This window comes from Apium graveolens, chromosome 4 (genome assembly GCF_009905375.1).
Source record: "Apium graveolens cultivar Ventura chromosome 4, ASM990537v1, whole genome shotgun sequence".
Classification (NCBI taxonomy): domain Eukaryota; kingdom Viridiplantae; phylum Streptophyta; class Magnoliopsida; order Apiales; family Apiaceae; genus Apium; species Apium graveolens.
The window spans coordinates 62,925,616-62,939,053 of record NC_133650.1 but is presented as its reverse complement, the minus strand read 5'-3'; the positions used below and the strand labels follow the sequence as shown (position 1 = coordinate 62,939,053).

Below are 13,438 nucleotides of genomic sequence, written 5' to 3'. Positions count from 1 at the left end.
CTGATTTTGAACCTTCATCGTAAAATCTCCTTTTTGCACATCGATCATAGTTCTGCCTGTAGCCAAGAATGGTCTTCCCAGATTATGAGAATCTTTTTATTTTCCTCGAAATCCAGAATGACAAAATCAGCAGGGAAGATGAGTTTTTCCACCTTGACTAAGACGTCCTCCACTATACCTCGTAGATAAGCGAGGAACGATCAGCTAGTTGCAATGGCATGTATGTCGGTTTCGGATCAGGTAGACCAAGCTTCTTGAAGATAGACAAGGGCATCAGATTGATGTTAGCTCCCAAATCATATAAGAATTTGTCAAACGTCAAGTTTCCAATAATGTAAGGAATAGTGAAACTTCCAGGATCCTTAAGCTTCAGAGACAATTTCTGTTGCAGCACTGCACTGCATTCCTCCGTAAGAGCAACGGTCTCTAAGTCATCGAGCTTTACTTTCCAAGAGAGAATACCTTTCATAAACTTCGCATAGCTAGGCATCTGTTCAAGAGCTTCAATGAAAGGTATGCTGATATGAAGTTTCTTGAACACCTCCAGAAACTTAGCAAATTGCTTATCCAACTTCTGCTTCTGCAGCTTCTTAGGAAAATGAGGTGGATGATAGAACTGTTTCTCCCCTGTATTACCCTCAGGAGGAGTGTGTTTCACAGTTTTCTTCCTTGGTTCCACCTCGGCATCCTTCATCACTTCTTCTTCAGTCACAACTTCATTTTCTGAAACTTGAGATTTTTCAGGCTCTTCGTCTTGCTGAATTTAGGGGCTTACGACCTTTACAGACCTCAAGGTGATAGCGTTCACATGTTCTTCAACTTCCCTCTTGCTTGGATTGGCTTCTATATCTCTAGGAAGTGTTCCAGGTGGTCGATTCAATAAGGTGTTAACAATTTGCCCCTATTTGATTCTCCAGAGTGTTGTTAGAAACAACCTGGCTTTGGCATATAAGAGCCTGGTTTTTGCACATAAGCCACAATTCCTCCAATATAGATTTTTCATTCGAAGATAGACTTGCACCTCCATGAGTTTGTTGTTGAAGATGGAGTTGTTGTCTTGGTGCAAATTGTGGTTATTGAAAACCAGGAGGGTTGAATTGCTTTGCTGCATACTGCTGATAAGGCTGTTGCATCACACTCTAATTTTTACTCCAGCTGAAGTTAGGATGATTCCAGTTGTCAGGATGATAAGTGGCTGGAACTGATTGCTGCGATCTCTGAAAGTTGCTCACAAACTGAGCTGATTCACTAGATATAGCGCATTGTTCCGTCGCATGATAACATGCACACAACTTACAAATACTCGTTATCTGATCAACACCAGAGTTATCCAGAGAATCAGTCTTCATAGACAATGCCTTTAGTTGAGCAGTGATAGCCGTAGTTGTATCCACTTCCAGAACTCCTGCTACCTTGCCCTGTGGCAATCTCTGGGTTGGATACTGATTTTCATTAGCAGCCATCAGTTCAATTAGACCATAAGCTTCCTCATAGCTCTTTGTCCATAATGCTCCACCTGATGCTGCATCAAGCATGGGTCTAGACTGTGCTCCCAACCCATTATAAAAATAATTGATGATCATCCAATCAGGCATGCCATGATGAGGACACTTCCTAAGCATTTCCTTGTAGCGCTCCCAAGCTTCACATAGAGTTTCTTCCGATTGATGTGCAAATTGAGTAAGAGCAATCCTGAGTGCAGCTGTCTTCATCATAGGGAAGAATTTAGTAAGAAACTTCTAAGAAAGATCCTCCCAAGTAATGATAGAACCTGCTGGTAGAGAATGTAACCATCACTTAGCTTTATCCCTCAGAGAGAATGGGAAAAGCCTTAGCTTTATAGCATATTCAGAAATATTGTTGAACTTGAAGGTGTCGCATATCTCGATGAAATCCCTAATGTGCATATTTGGATCTTCCGTTGATGAACCCCCAAACTGGACTGAATTCTGTACCATCTGAATTATTTCAGGTTTGATCTCAAAGGTATTAGCTGTGATTGTTGGCCTGACAATGCTAGATTGAATGTCGTTGATCTTGGGTTGAGAAAAATCCATCAACACTTTCGTTGGTGCTGCTGGATCTCCCATTGTAATGAGTACCCGAAACATAAATAAGTAAACTGTGAAAGTAAAAAAATCCGAGTCAATGAACTTTAACGACCACTGATGTCAAGCACATAAACTAAAAATTAACACCGAGTCCCCGACAGTGCGCCAAAAACTTGTTAGGATGAAAACACGCGCTAAATTTACACGCAAGTATACGCGTTCACAAGTAGTATACGATATAAATCAGATTTATTCCCACATAGACTCTTTTTAGTTAACTTAAGATTATGCACCTATGCAACAATGGTATGGCTATCGCTCAATGCGAAGACAATAACAAGTTGAGATATTTATAACTAAGATTAAACTAACATGCAATTAACTAAGAATAAAAGTGATTGAATTAACTATATGAGACAAACATGGGATTTTAGCTTCATTACTGAAGGGTTTTTAGCACATAAACGCAACGAAAACGTAAATTTAAATCTTAAAAAAAACCGAAACCCTCCGTAGGATCCATGCGAAAAATAATATTTAATTCTTAGTTCAGTATGTTTACCTTAAGAAGCTTTACATTAATGGAAAGAAGGAGGTCTTTAATAGCGATCCAAGAACCACGAGCGGAGATCCTTAGCAGCTGCTCCTCAAGTGTGAAGCACTCCACCAGTATCCACCAAGAAAACGATGTAATGAAGGAGGAGGAGATGGAGAAAATTAGGGTTTTGTAAATCTTTTTGGTTGAGGTTAAAATACGGTTTATAATAGTATATTTATAGGCAAAATTTTCAGCTGAAAATTTTCCCATAAAATATTATTATTATTAACCCTTTATTATTCTCATTAATAATTAAAACACCTTTTAATTATTAATTCTTTTTCTAAACACTTTAGAAATAATTCTCTCTCTTGATTTAATTTCCAAAAGTTAAATTCTTAATTAATAATATTAAGAACCTTTTCTTAATCAATTAAATCTCATTTAATCAATTATTAAATTTGCCAATTAACTATTTATTTCAGAAATAAATAATTATCAGCCATTATTAATTAATTCTTCCACCATTAAATCATTCTCTTTTATGGTGTGACCCTGTAGGTTCAATATTAAGCCCGTAGTAGAAATAAATAATAATAAAACTATTTTATCATTATTTATATAAATTCTATAATTCATTAAATATGATTAATTAATTAATCATATTTATTCTACATCGTGAGGGATACTTCTCAGCATATCGCGACTATCCAGATAATACGAATTCACTGCTTAGAATACCAAGAACCTATTCAGTGAGTAGTTACCGTACAATTAATTCCTTCTACCCTGCAATGTCACGATTAAATATAAGGCATGGAACTTGTGTCAAGCCTATCTTATTTAATCACTTGCTTTCCCATTCACTATGCTTAGTTCTATTTAATGTAAATTAGAAACTCCTTTCTAATTTCATTCACTCTGACCAGAGTTTCCTGAACTAACATAAGTGGATCAGCATTGAACATTCTCTTCCTTCACTGGAAGGGGTAGATCCTTTATTGATCATACACTATCTACTTGTACAAATTCCTATACCCGGTAGAGCCATTATAATTGTGCCTTGAGACTAAGAACTAAACCAAAGTATAGTTCAGTATACACAAGATGACTATGATGACCTCAAGTCTAAGGATACTTGTACAACTATCACTATGTGAACAACTACTGACACGTGAGTGAACTCCATCAGTTGTTTAACTGTGTGAGTCATGTTCAGTGAACTTATTCTATAATAAGCACCTACATACTAACTATAGTGTCACCACACAAATGTCTATGAGAACAGACATCCTTCATAATGAAGCAAGCATAGTATGTACCGATCTTTGCGGATTATTAATTACCAGTTAGTAATCCTACGACCAGGAACTATTTAAGTTTAGAGTTATCATCTTTTAGGTCTCATTATTATGATCTCATCACAATCCATAAAAAGCTTTACTCTAAACTGTGGTATATCTTATTTAAACATTTAAATAGATAGAGCCCGCAATAAAAACAAAACAAGTCTTTTATTAATATCAATGAAATCAAAACAGATTACATAAAAGTTATTCCTAAATCCTCATACATGATTGGACTTAGGACATATCTCTTTCAATCTCCCACTTGTACTAAAGCCAATCACTCTGGTATTTAATACCCATCTTGTCTTTATGACGATCAAAGTGACTTTGAGAAAGTGGCTTTGTGAGTGGGTCTGCTACGTTGTTATGTGTGTCAACTCTCTCGACGTTGACATCTCCTCTATTTTCAACTCAGATTCACCACCAAAAACAAGAAAAATGTCCTGAGTCCTTCGCAAGTACTTAAGGATGTTTTTCACTGCTTTCCAGTGGTCTTCACCTGGATTGGACTGATATCTGCTCATCACACTAATTGAATAAGCAACATCAGGCCTTGTACACAACATCGCGTACATGATAGATCCTATTGCTGAAGCATAAGGAATCTTACTCATACGCTCTCTTTCCTCATGTGTCTTAGGAGACATTTTTTCGGAATGGGACACTCCATGGCTCATCGGTATGAGACCTCTTTTGGAGTTTTCCATGCTAAACCTTTTAAGCACTTTCTGGATGTATGTACCCTGGGTAAGACCTATCATTCTCCTAGATCTATCTCTATAGATCTTCATACCGAGAATGTAGGATGCTTCTCCCAAGTCCTTCATGGTGAAGTTCTTTGATAGCCATACTTTGACTGATTGTAGCATCGGTATATCATTTCCTATAAGAAGTATGTCATCCACATACAATACAAGAAATGTTACCGCGCTCCCACTAACCTTCTTGTAGACATATGGTTCATCTCTGTTTTTGATAAAACCAAACTCTTTGATTGTCTCATCACAACGGATGTTCCATCTACGAGAAGCTTGCCTTAAACCATATATGGTTCGCAGCAGCTTACACACTAGGTGTTCATTTCCCTTGGAAAGAAAACCCTCTGGCTGTGTCATATATACTTCCTCCTCAAGTTCCCCATTGAGGAAGGCCGTTTTCACGTCCATTTGCTAGATCTCATAGTCGTAGTAAGCAGCAATCGCAAGCAAAATCCGAATTGATTTTAACAGGGCTACAGGCGAAAAAGTTTCATCAAAGTCAATCCCTTGCCTTTGTTTGAATCCTTTTGCCACGAGCCTGGCCTTATAGGTCTCCACCTGGCCATCTGCTCCAATCTTTCTTTTGTATACCCACTTGCACTCAATAGGCTTAACACCTTCAGGCGCCTCAACCAGAGTCCATACTTGGTTGGTATACATAGATTCCATTTCGGATTTCATGGCACTATGCCATTTCTCTGAGTCAACACTACTCATAGCCTCATTATAGGTCATAGGGTCGTCATCATCAATGATTGACAACTCATTATCATTCTCAATGACAAGGCCATAATACCTCTCAGGTTGGCGAGACACTCTCCCTGTCCTATGAATGGGCTATTCCACAGAAGGTTGTTCAGTCTGAACAGGTGTTTCCACTTGATCCGTAGTAGTTTGTGCTTCTTGAACTTCATCAAGTTCAATTTTGCTCCCACTATTTCCTTCAAGGATAAACTACTTTTCCAAGAAGGTAGCATGTCTGGAGACAAACACCCGATGATCGGTGTAAAAGTAATACCCCAAAGTCTCTTTAGGATATCCCACAAAATTACATTTTACGGATCGAGATTCCAGCTTATCTGGGTCAACTTTCTTGACATAAGCTGGACATCCCCAAATCTTAACGTGTTTAAGACTCGGTTTCCTTTCTTTCCATATCTCATATGGTGTTTGAGGAACAGATTTGGAAGGCACCTTATTCAGTAAATATGTTGAGGTTTCCAATGCATAACCCCATAGGAATACTGGAAGATTCGCATAGCTCATCATGGACCGAACCATGTCTAACAAAGTTCGATTTCTCCTTTCAGATACCCCATTTAACTGTAGAGTATATGGAGGAGTCCACTGGGAGACTATACCATTTTCTTTGAGATAATGTAGAAACTCTCCATTCAAGTATTCACCACCTCGATCTGATCGAAGAGTTATAATACTGTGTTTGGTTTGTTTCTCCACTTCATGTTTATATTATTTGAACTTTTAGAGGCTTCAGACTTGTGTTTCATCAAATACACATATCCGAATCTAGATCTATCATCTATGAAAGTAATGAAGTACGAAAATCCACCCATGGCTTGCGTAGACATTGGTCCACATATATCTGTGTGTACCAATCCTAGCAAATCTACAGCCCTCTCTCCATGTCCACTAAATGGAGATTTGGTCATTTTACCCAATAGGCAAGACTCGCATGTAGGATATGATTTAAAATCAATGAGGTCAGGTAACCCTTCCTTATGCAATGTCCGCAGTCTATTTTCACTAATATGACCTAGCCTACAGTGCCATAAATAGGTCAGATTTTCATCATCTCATTTTCTTTTATTAGTTTGTTCAATCTGAAGTAAATCATGCTATACGTCACATACATACAGACCATTATTTAAAATGCCACGTCCAAAAAGAACATTATCTCTAAGGATAGAACATTCATTATTCTTAATAAAAAATGAAAAACCATCCACATCCAACATAGGAATAGAAACAATATTCCTCACAATAGAGGGAACGTAATAACAATAATTCAAAATAATAGTCTTGCCCATAGGCATATGTAAACTAAATGATCCTACAGATATGGCCGCAACCCTTGCTCCATTGCCCATACGTAGAATGACCTCATATTTTTCAAGAGTCCTACTTCCCTTTAGTCCTTGCAACGAATTGTAAATATGAGAACCACAGGCGCTATCTAATACCCAAGTAGAAATTTGACCTAGTGACATATTAACTTCGATCATGAACATGCCTGAATTAGAAGCGGTAGTCTTACTACCCTTCTTCTTTTTCAATTCTGCAAGGTAAACCTTGCAGTTCCTCTTCCAGTGCCCCAACTTGTTATAGTGAAAACAAACAGCTAAATTAGGACCAATCAACTTGTGAGCATCTAGTATGCTCCGGAGTGATAGTGCAGAAGACATGACAAATATAGTAAATCTGTAAATGATAAACACATAACAACACTTAGCAAATATTTAATTTCATTTCAAAACACTATATGAATCGGGTCTTTATTCATAAGTGTCTCCCACTAGTTTATCTAATTTTTTTCAACCCCTAAGTGAAAATTAAGCATTCATAATGCTAGTGGGAACAGGGATCCTACATTCCATCACACAACCTCGGCTGTGGCACGAAACGTCATGTGATGTTCAATAGGCAGACAACTCTTGTCAATTACATCTTATGTTATTCCCTAATATAAGTTTAGTCTCTTGAATAATTGAGTCACGGCTGTGGCACGACAAACTTAATATTCTAAGTCAAGTCTAACCCAACATTTCGTACAATTGAATCAGTCTCCAACGACCCACGGCTGTAGCACGTACCGACCTTTAGATTCTAATTCAATGTACACATCTTTATGTAATAGACAAGTATTTCTTATTTCAAAATCAAAGCCCTCGGTTGTAGCACGAAACGACAATGATTTAAAAATAAGAACCACTTTCTACCATGTTGGAAGGCTATGACCGACACAAGCCCGTTGTGTCACTGGCCAATTACTACTTGATATTATTTAATTTTAGAGGGATTATAATACGTTACAATCATAATCATATTATAAAGAGATGCTTCCTTTTAAATTAAATATTTCAAATCAATAATCGATAATCAGATGATTCCCAGATCGGGTGGAGCATTGTCAAGAGGCGTCACTTAATAACCCTTTCTTACAAATAGAAATATGTTGTTGACAGAATCATCCTTTCTCTCAATATTGAAAATTCATATTCAATTATGTGTTTCATAAACACAAGAATCTCATGATCATATTCATAATATTTATTGTTAAGGCAAGAAACGATTCCTATTCTAGATTTTCTAGAGCATGCCTTATATTGATTTAAGTTCACCTAAATCTATCATCGCATGGTAAACATAGGCATATATCTCATATATAAAATTAAATAAACAAGTAAATGTAAAGTGCAATAAAGTAAATGTGTTTGGTTATGGCCCCATCCTATGTGATCTTTATCAAGCTCATGATAAAGATCAAGGTCAATATAAAATGGTGATGGAAATAAATACAACTACTTATTACATAAGTCTTCTTCTTTGTTTAGACTTCTTGTATGCCTCGTCTTCTTCTTTGTATCACCTCCATTGGATAGCCTTCTTGAGTCTTCAATTACATTACATGATTGAAAGTAAAACTAATCTAATGAACTTACAAGAATAACTCGAGTTACATTTGAGATTTATGATTACAAAGATTAACGACATGCAAGTCGTATTTAAAACCAAAACCATTACACTAAGGTCGAAAGGCCATAACCATCCACCATGCTCATACAACACATAAAAGCATGTTAAAACACATAATCTGATCTTAACATATCATATTATCCATGATCTAATCATAAAAAGAAAATATGACAAAAATCAGAAAAATCAGAATCAAATCAGAAAAACAAGAATCACTATTTACGGGCAGTAAACGACGTCAAATGCCTTACAGATGAGTCGTTGATAGCTTTCACTATCAGTTTTGTTCAGACGCTCGTTTACCTATGGAATAGGGTATTCGTTTGCGTAAATCGGACACCAGACCCAGATTTCAGCAAATCTGCAGCGGCCAATTCAGAATCCGTATCTAATATGATTCTCATAATTAGAACAAACATAAATCATGTATATATCAGTATATATACATATTACATAATCATCTTATGATTATACAACTAACATGAATATCATATATTCAAAACCATACATATATAAGCATATTATATCAACATCAAATCATGGCGAATCACGTACATGCTCATATATCGAAAATAGTTAAACACATAAATGAATTAAAAACTTTTCGCAAGTAGCTCTGATGCCATTGAAGGGTTTTTAGCACATAAACACAACGAAAACGTAAATTTAAATCTTAAAAAAAAACCGAAACCCTCCGCAGGATCCATGCGAAAAATAATATTTAATTCGTAGTTCAGTATGTTTACCTTAAGAAGCTTTACATTAATAGAAAGATGGAGGTCTTTAATAGCGATCCAAGAACCACGAGCGGAGATCCTTAGCAGCTGCTCCTCAAGTGTGAAGCACTCCACCGGTATCCACCAAGAAAATGATGTAATGAAGGAGGTGGAGATGGAGAGAATTAGGGTTTTGTAAATTTTTTTGGTTGAGGTTAAAATAGGGTTTATAATAGTATATTTATAGGCAAAATTTTCAGCTGAAATTTTTTCCATAAAATATTATTATTATTAACCCTTTATTATTCTTAATAATAATAATTAAAACACCTTTTAATTATTAATCCTTTTTCTAAACACTTTAGAAATAATTCTCTCTCTTGATTTAATTTCCAAAAATTAAATTCTTAATTAATAATATTAAGAACCTTTTCTTAATCAATTAAATCTCATTTAATCAATTATTAAATTTGCCAATTAATTATTTATTTCATAAATAAATTATCAGTCATTATTAATTAATTCCCCCACCATTAAATCATTCTCTTTTATGGCGTGACCCTGTAGGTTCAATATTAAGCCGGTAGTAGAAATAAATAATAATAAAACTATTTTATCATTATTTATATAAATTCTCTAATTCATTAAATATGATTAATTAATTAATCATATTTATTCTACATTGTGAGGGATACTTCTCAGCATATCGCGACTATCCGGATAATACGAATTCACTGCTTAGAATACCAACAACCTATTCAGTGAGTAGTTACCGTACAATTAATTCCTTCTACCATGCAATGTCACGATTAAATATAAGGCATGGAACTTGTGTCAAGCCTATCTTATTTAATCACTTGCTTTCCCATTCACTATGCTTAGTTCTATTTAATGTAAATTAGAAACTCCTTTCTAATTTCATTCACTCTGGCCAGAGATTCCTGAACTAACATAAGTGGATCAGCATTGAACATTCTCTTCCTTCACTGGAAGGGGTAGATCCTTTATTGATCATACACTATCTTCGTGTACAAATTCCTATACCCAGTAGAGCCCTTATAATTGTCCCTTGAGACTAAAAACTAAACCAAAGCATAGTTCAGTGTACACAAGATGACTATGATGACCTCAAGTCTAAGGATACTTGTACAACTATCACTATGTGAACAACTGCTGACACGTGAGTGAACTCCATCAGTTGTTCAACTGTGTGAGTCATGTTCAGTGAACTTATTCTATAATAATCACCTACATACTAGCTATAGTGTCACCACACAAATGTCTATGAGAACGGACATCCTTCATAATGAAGCAAGCATAGTATGTACCGATCTTTACGGATTATTAATTACCAGTTAGTAATCCTACGACCAGGACCTATTTAAGTTTAGAGTTATCATCTTTTAGTTCTCATTATTATGATCTCATCACAATCCATAAAAAGCTTTACTCTAAACTGTGGTATATCTTATTTAAACATTTAAATAGATAGAGCCCGCAATAAAAACAAAACAAGTCTTTTATTAATATCAATGAAATCAAAACAGATTACATAAAAGTTATTCCTAAATCCTCATACATGATTGGACTTAGGACATATCTCTTTCAATTACTACTTCATTCAAAGTCATTGTTCTTAACCTTAGCATGTGATGGTGATGACAACTAATCAGATAACAAGAAACTAGTAAAAGCCAACTTTTATTGTACGAATATCCTACTACCAGACGTCCACAAAAGAGATAGAAGCTAAATAGACACCAATTATGTTGAGACCCTATACGTCTATAGAATTTGACAACATAAAGGTTTAATGCGCAAGTTATATATCGTGATTACATAGGGCAAGTAAGATGGTTAAAATTACCCACGAATCATGCATAATAATTATACATGAACCTATACTAGCATGGCAAGTTCTAAACCTCTATATTCACTGTCGCTTCAATAAAGATTAACACGCTATCTTATATGTTAGCTACGCACATAAGACGAATAAGCACAACCAATACTAGGATATGAATCAACACACTAAGATATCAAAACAATTAACTATAGAAATCCATAAGTAAGTCCGTTACAACCCCACGATAACGATTAGTTCATAACCGAACTCATCGTCACCATGGGTTCCAATGAAAGCATGATATAAAATAATATAAGAGTATTAGGGTTCAAAGATAAATCGAAAACAAACAACGAAGTATCAACTAAATTAAAGAAAAAAAGTCTTCTTCTTCATAGCCATCTTGTGTTCTCTAGGTCTTCATATTGCTCTCCCGGGTCTCCTTGTTAAAAACGTCTTTTTATTGGTATATATAAGCTTCAGGATCGAACTGGGCTTCAAAATCTCCAAAACGGACTCGAATCAGGATTCTGGCTGAACGGACCAGCGCGGCCGCGCCGCATACCAGCGCGGGCGCGTGCTGTTTCTGGAAGTCTGGCGCGACCTCCCCGCCTTGCGCGCGGGCGCGCCATGCTGCTGGATTTTGGCTCCTTTTCTTGTTTTGATTGCAGATTGAGTTCCATTAATCCGATTTCGACGATCCAATAGTCCACAAGCTTTCAAAATCCTCTACAATTTGGGAATGGCCTTGACTTCAGATTCTTGACTCTTTTCAACATATATTCAATAAAATCTCCATTCTTCCTCCAACTAATGCCTGAGATGCAAAAACACAAAAACACATCAAAATACCAACAACTCGAGTCCTAAACACCAACTCAGGCATAAAATCCACTTATCAATTATGCTCACATTACCTACTAGACACTTAAAAAAGACTATCGACTTTTGGTCAACAGTGTAACATCGCAAGCTATGCAAAACTTCTACTCGTTTGTCATAAATGTAGAATTGGATCAATCTCGATAAGCCTTCTTGGAAATTTACTAATCAATATTCTTCCCCTACTCTCTTCTCTTCTATCCGTTTTTCTTGTCTTTTCCCTAAATATTCGGGAGCAAAGCGTAAATGCTCACTGAACTATTTTTTTGCATAAGTGTCAAATTAATGAATGTATATCAGTAAGAGATGCAGAAGCAACTTTAAAGATTATCATAGATTGAAAAATACTGAAATTAAGAATGTATTCATGAAGAAGATGAATTTCTGTACAATGACTCTCATAACTCTAAAACCTTCTCTTTTGTTTCTGTTGTTCATACCTATATAGACTCCTGCTATTTCACATTTCTATCAAACTCATAACAACTTTTGGTGCCCTTTTCCTCTGTGGTCAAATTGTGTTTGACTCTGTATAGCTGTGGGTTGCGGTGTCTTGGGTTTGTAGAACTATACAGTCTGTAACATCTCTCCTCAAGGTAGGGGTGGAAAAATAATTGCAAACCCCTAACTTGGAGAACATAAATGAAGTTGAGTAGCATACAAGGCCTTTGTGAGTAAATCTGCAGGTTGAGGTTTGGTTGAAATATGAGCTGGGACAATAACCCCTTGCTGCAGTTTTCCCGAACATAATGACAGTCAGTGTCAATATGTTTAGTGCATTCATGAAACACGTGATTAGATATAATATAAATGGCAGATTGATTATCACAAAACAACCTTGTTGGACCCTGAATAGGAAGATGGAGCTCAGAAAACAAGGTTAGCAGCCACGTGATTTCATATGAAGTGTCAGCCATAGACCTATACTCTGCCTTAGCTGTTGAACGAGACACAATAGTCTGTTTCTTACTTTTCCAAGAAATAAGAGAAGAGCCAAGTTGAACACAGAAACCAGTAAAAGACCGTCTAGTAAGCTGATAACTCTCTCAATCAGCATCAAAGTAAGTTGTAAGAGTAAGAGTGCTGTGAGACGATAGCAAAATAATCTAACCACATGTGAGTTTATAATACCTGAGTAGTTTGAACATGACCTGAAGATAAATAGGCTTAGGGTGTGCCATGAATTGAGCTAAAGTCTGAACACTATAAGATATGTCAGGTTGAGAGATGGTCAAATAGATCAAAGGACCAACCAACCTCCTATACAATAAAATGTCATCAATATCAGCCATTGTTTGTTCAGACAACAGCTCATGGTTCTGTTCGAAAGGAATGTGAGAGACATTACAATTCAGTAAGTTCATATCCTTAAGAAGACCTAAAGTATACTTCTTTTGATACAGATAAATGCCAGAGTGAGACCTAGCCAGCTTAATCCCCAGAAAGTATTTAGGAGATCCCAAATCCTTAACTTTAAACTGAGTAGTCAGAAAAGCCTTGACCATAATAAGAACAACAGTATCATTCCTAGCCAACATCATATCATCGACATATATAATAAGAACAGTAAGAGAAGATCCAATA

The 13,438-nt window shown here is 36.1% G+C and overlaps 1 non-coding gene across 1 annotated transcript; it reads left to right on the top strand.

Annotated features, from left to right (window-relative positions):
• Positions 1-1,593: 1,593 nt before the first annotated feature.
• LOC141722012 (small nucleolar RNA R71) lies at positions 1,594-1,700 on the top strand. Its single transcript, XR_012575049.1, has one exon. It is a non-coding gene; the product is annotated as a small nucleolar RNA R71 (small nucleolar RNA).
• Positions 1,701-13,438: the final 11,738 nt, after the last annotated feature.